The sequence below is a fragment of the Anolis carolinensis genome, chromosome 3 (genome assembly GCF_035594765.1).
Source record: "Anolis carolinensis isolate JA03-04 chromosome 3, rAnoCar3.1.pri, whole genome shotgun sequence".
NCBI lineage: Eukaryota > Metazoa > Chordata > Lepidosauria > Squamata > Dactyloidae > Anolis > Anolis carolinensis.
The window spans coordinates 117444168-117450198 of record NC_085843.1 but is presented as its reverse complement, the minus strand read 5'-3'; the positions used below and the strand labels follow the sequence as shown (position 1 = coordinate 117450198).

General features: G+C 40.0%; 1 long non-coding RNA gene across 1 annotated transcript; it reads left to right on the top strand.

Annotated features, from left to right (window-relative positions):
• The first annotated feature begins 324 nt into the window (after window positions 1-324).
• Window positions 325-2673, top strand: LOC134298075 (uncharacterized). Its single transcript, XR_010005048.1, has 2 exons — window positions 325-817; window positions 1675-2673. It is a non-coding gene; the product is annotated as an uncharacterized LOC134298075 (long non-coding RNA).
• The last annotated feature ends 3358 nt before the right edge of the window (window positions 2674-6031 follow it).

Here is a 6031-nt window from a genome sequence, read left to right as displayed (position 1 = left end):
GGCCCCTGTTCAATAGTGCTCCCATTGTACACTTGCCCATTCTGCAATTGCCCAATCACAATTTATATGATCTGAAGGGAAAAAATAGGAATGTGATATTATCTAGAGTGTGGCAATCAACACACATCCTCTTAGTCAATTAGCAAGATGAAAATATGATAGGAAGGCATGCTAATGTTTAAAATTACAGCCATTAAACTGTTTTAGTAAAGCTAATTGAATGCTAAACAGTCTTTTCAGGAAAGTTGGAATCTTCTCATTAACAATTGGAAATGGCAGATACCTCAATGTCTTGATCTTAAGTATCTTGAGTATAAACTGACTACTAAGGATATACTATGGAGCAATTATGGAATGTTTTCATATAGTATATTTCTCTATAAGGGCGTTGTATGTGTGTGTGCATATGGCTCCCCCCCCCCTTTGTTTATTTGGTCACCTTGGATCTGACCGATCCAAGGTAATGGACTGATTTATTTTTTGTTCAAAACGTAAGGAAAACAGCCAAACTCTCACATGTAGGAAGACGTTTCACAGCTTCTTATTCTGCTCTGTTAAATTGATGTACTTCCCAAGAACTGTAGGCACTTCAAGCTTCAAAAAGGAACCAAGAGAAAAGGGATCAACATTAGCTGTTGTGATGGAATCTTCAAGTAGACATACTACTAGTTGTATTAGAAGAGGTAGGAAGACTGCTCGTGAGCAAGACTCTGATGAGGAGCAACAAAGGAAGAGAATCTGGGAAATACTTATGGAGCCCTCTGATGATGATACCTTTGAGGGTTTTGAAGGGGATTGTGGGACTGGGAGTCAGGAGGTGTGATGTCTCATGGGCCATGTAGTCCCCTTCCTAGTGTTATTGTGGCAGACGAAGAGGAAAACTTGGGTTTCCCACCGTTTCAGCCAGAATTGGAGCCCCTGCACCTGCAAGATGTTTGCCCACAAGAAGTCAGCCAAACAAGCCTTGAGCAGAAATCTCCCCCGTTCTCTCGCCGGGATAATTATAATCGAGATAGAGGCGCTAGGGAGGCGAATCGCCGAAGTGCCAGAATCGCTGCCAGACAATTAGATGATTAAGCCTGTTTCCCTTGGGAAATCTTAAGGAGTCATGCATCTGGACACAGTATGGGTTTCGCTTCTTGTTCCCCAGGGAAAATGTTCCTTGTTTACCCGCAAGGAAATCCTTGCGGAGTCAATTCGTTAGCTTCAGGAGTGAGATCGTGTGTGGACTACGCTACTCCAGTTCCTTGTTTCCAGGACCTTGCCACGGACCTTGTTCTAGTTCCAAGCCTGCCTTGTCCTCTGGACCTCGCCACGGACCTCGTTCTTGCTTCTTGCCTCTTGTTGCCATATATCAAGTCTTGTTTGCCAAGAATCTAGTTTTGTTTCCAGCCTTGTTGTCAAGCTCCATTGGACTAAAGGACCCTGTCATTTCCCCACACTTGCTCGGCAAGTGTGTTGTTTCGGTTATTGGATTATAACTTTGGACTCTAATATCACATATTGGACATTGTTTTCCTGGACTATATTTGACCTTTCCTGAAAGGTCTACTTCTGAACTATATTCTTCACTTGTTTTTATTGACTTTATATATTCCTTTAATAAAGATATTAGATAGAATCTGGCCTCTGCGCATGGTTATTGGTGCTCTGTAGCCTGGGTCCTGACAAGAGGATGGGATGTCAGACTCTGGGAGTGAGATGATGGATTGGACTAAGGTCCAGGAGATCCGGGAGATTCTTGAGGAGCCCACAAGCAATGATACATTTGAGGGATGGCACGGAGAAGATACAGATGGATCCTGGGGAGTTATGGGTTTGGATAGAAGGTGGTCTGGCTGGAGAGATCATAGAAGGGCTGCAGCTGGAGGTGGGGCATTGGGTGACTCCAGCTCTGATGAGGATTTGCAGCAACCAGCTGTGGATGGGGCGTTGGCTGGCTCAAGTTCAGAGGAGGACTTGTAGATAAAAGTAAGTTTGTTGCTAATGTAACTTTGCAATCGGCAAGGTGTTTTGTTGGGCTCTTTTAGGGATCTCTGTTTCAGAAGATGTGTTTGGAAGACTGCTTTGGGATGTAAGTGTTAACCCAGGTTTTTAGTGGCAACGTGGGCTGGCATTGTGTGGGTTTGCGCTGGATTGTTTTGTGTTGGTTTTATGCATTAGCTGCCGGCTTGCCTCTGTCGCTTTGGCTTTTTGTGTTTACCTTGGACTGGAATTCGGTGACTGTGACTTCTTCCTGACAACCTGGGCTGGAATTCGGTGACTGTGACTTCTCCTTGATGACTTGGACTGGAACTCGACGCCTGTGACTTCTCCCTAATGATGCAGACCGGACGTGGCAGCTGTGACTTCTCCTTTACAACATGGTTTTGCTTTAGCAACATTTTGGGGCATTATGTGGCTGTTGGTCACTGTGGGTTACTACTGGTAGCTTTCATGTGTTTGTTTAGCTCCAACCAGCAGGTGGAGCGAGTTTCCAGCCTTTTCAACTAAGTTTGTTTTAATCTGGATTACTTCCCAGGATAATCCAGATTATATCCCAAGTTTGGGTCTTTTGAGTTCTTTTTGGACATTGTTACCTCACACTGAAGAGAAAGTGTTTTGAGCCTCCTTTTGGTTGTTTCTTAGGCTCTTTTGTGTTGTTTTTGCAATAAACTGAGTTGTTTATATTGGCTGGTGTCTGACTCATAACATTAGTAAATAATATATAGCTCAGCATGACACATTCTTCAAGGAAAGTAGATTAATTAAAACATTATACTCAAAAATATTCTGCTATCTTCCATAGAAGCAGGATACAAAAACATTAACTTGTTTGTCAGGTGGTACTGATTTAAAAATAAAATGAAATGATTTTTCTACTTGAAAGTAAAAAAAAATGGAAAAAATCACTAAAGGATAAATAAGGCTTATGGGAAACCACAAAGCAAACATATGTTAGTCTTCTGAGAGGTTGAAGTCTTCATTCCCACATCATATCTGTCTTTCCAGTGCCCACACAAAACTGAACTGCAGTTGAAACAAAAATCTTATCTTTATCCTAAGTACACTGTGCACAGTGTCAAAAGCAGTAAAGCCCACAGTAGGTCAAAGTCATTGGTCCTGTGAAGTTTTAAAAACAGCCACATGGCAACTCACTAAAGGAAGAAAATCCAACAGTTCTGTGCACAATGGGATAGGTGTCTCCCAAACACATGGGGTCGACTATGAATAGCACCACTGGGAATAGCAATGCAATAATTAAGCAGTGTTCTTAGAAGAGTTATACCAGGGACTTTTATCAGGCAGAAATGTTCTGGTAGATAGGGGCAGTAATTACCATAACAATAAACAATTCTTCTGAAAAATTAAATTGCCAGTTAACTTGCACTGAACAATGATGAAAAGTACCCAGATTCTTATGGAACTTAAAACACATAGTGGAACGTGGACGTGTTTCATACTTTTTCTTGGAATTCTCAAGGTGCAATATTTGAGCTGGCTAAGTGGGGGTAATCAGAAAGCATTTTCAGACATTTGGAAAGCAAAAGTAACTGCAACTTAACAGTTAAATTAATAACAAATAACTTGATAAACTATCTTCTGGAGTGCTACAAGAGGAACATGTACTGATAATAATGAATAAATAACTTATTTTTAATAGTAGCATTCCAAGTTCTATTACTCTCAAGTAAACATTCATAAGGGCAATGTATACAGGAATACTGGATTAGATGGAACAGGTTTTGATGCTACAGATTTCCCTAAACATGCTGAATTCACCTTCTTGTTTTCATGGCTCCACTTTGATTACCTTGCATCACCTAAAATTCTGCTGTCTGAGGGAGTGATGGGACAGCAAGTGTAAAGCTCTTTTGGAACCTGTTATCTCCTTTCTCCGGGCTCAATAAATACTACTTTTCCCCATGTGAGGTAGTTTTATGAAAAACTAATGATGATAAATCACCTTGTACTGCCCTTGCCACAACATATAAGTATTAATGAATTGTACTAGTACCATGTTGTAATAGTCTTGACTTAACAACTTAGTAATTTCTCAGTCTAGTTGGTTTACTAGGCACTTTAATGCTGCAGTTTGCATTACTGCCTATAAAAACAATTAAACAACAATAATTTTACTATTATACATTTGCACTGTAATGAAGTTGCTGCCACATCACCTCATGCTATTTTGTCTGCACAATGGGACTATAGTTTAAAAAGCATATTCATTTAGTGTACCTTCCCTCAGACAGAAATAAAGTCAGTCACAAAATAAATTGCACTTTGCTGGCTGTTTTCTCTACTGACGACAGAGCCACATGAAAAAATATTATGACTTGGTTCTGTCGCATGCAGCGGAGTGAATTACTCTGAAGCATCCCTATTCCTGTCTTCTATTACATTTCTTGTCGTGCATTATGCCGATCATTCATTATAATTGATGGCTGAAAGCGGGAAGGCATCTCTCTCTTGTCGTCCTCTGGAGGATTTCAACTTGGGAGATTTTTTTAAACATTCAATCATAGCTAATAGCTCTTCTGGCACCAATTCAGAACAGTGTAATTTTTTTTTCCTAATTGTTATTTTGAAAAATGAATAAATGGGGTGGGGGCCAAATCATGGATGCCAGGAATAAACTTATGAAAACCACTTATCCATAATGTTGGAAAGACTTCATTTGTCTTACAATTGCCTCTGATAAAAATTTGATTCTATATTGACAAACTATTAAATGTTTTGGTTTCCCTACATTTATGGCAAGTGCAACCTGACAAGTTGAAAACAAAAGCCAATTTAAATTAAAATACAGTATCCCTTAATTTCTAAGATGCACTTTTCCTCACATATAAACATCTCTAAAAATTGGGTGTTTCTCAGAAACATGGGTTAAACTAAAATTAGTGTGTGTGTTACAATCGATGGCATCTTAGCATCAAAGAAATATGGCAGTATCAGAGTTAAATAACACTGTATTTGTGTTTTTCCCCCTCTAGTTTCTACTGCACAGCTTCTTTTCTGAACAGGTAAGAGTGCAATGATATGTGGGCATGTAATTCAGTGTTGACTGCATTTTTCCCCAGGAAAAATTATTTTAGAGAAAAGGAATACAGAGCAGAGAAGTGTGTGCTTTATACTTCCCACTTACAAACTGCTTTCACCTCAATCCCATTACTTTTATATTTATGGAACTGCAGAACCATAGTAAAGTTAAGGTTTCCCCCTGAAATTAAGTCTAGTTATGTCCAACTCTGGGGGCTGGTGCTGAACTCCATTTCTAAGCTGAAGAGCCAGCGTTGTCCGTTGACACCTCCAAGGTCATGTGGCCGGCATGAATGCATGGACCTCCATTACCTTCCTTCTGGAGCTGTACCTATTGATCTACCCACATTTGCATATTTTTGAACTGCTAAGTTGGCAGAAGCTGAGGCTAACATTGGGAGCTCACCCTGCTCCCTGGATTCAAACCACCAGCCTTTTGGTTAGCAAATTCAGCAGCTCAGCAGTTTAACTCGCTGCGCCACAGGGGTGCAGAACCATAGGACAATAGGAGATGTTATGTTCCTTTAGCCAACCAGTGATCTAGATTGGTGATATAGCATAGGCCATTTTCTTATATTAATCCTGTGGACTTAATATATAGTTATTGTTGACATGTATAACTACAGTTGTAGAAGCCACAAAAGGTAGCAGAGCTCAAAAAATTGCAACTAGACTCCCTTGAGAGTTTCCTTCTTGTCTCCTTCCCTGCCTTACAGATAGAGTTAGGTCTGATGACACTTCCTCTAACTATTTTTCCGATAGAATGTCTTATCCTGTAGGCAGCAGATTCAGTCCTATTTTGTCTTTAAAATGTGGATTTTTTTTTAAAATATGCTCTCCTTAAGGCAATTTTTGATACTGATTGCAAGTAGCCAGGTTCCTTTGTTATAATTCATTAGAAGTTATGTATCATTTCAGGGACATGGCTACAGCGTCATAAGATTACAACTGTAGCATCTGATGCAGGATCTCGGCCATTTTTAAAATCTTTGGATTGGGTTCTTTGTTA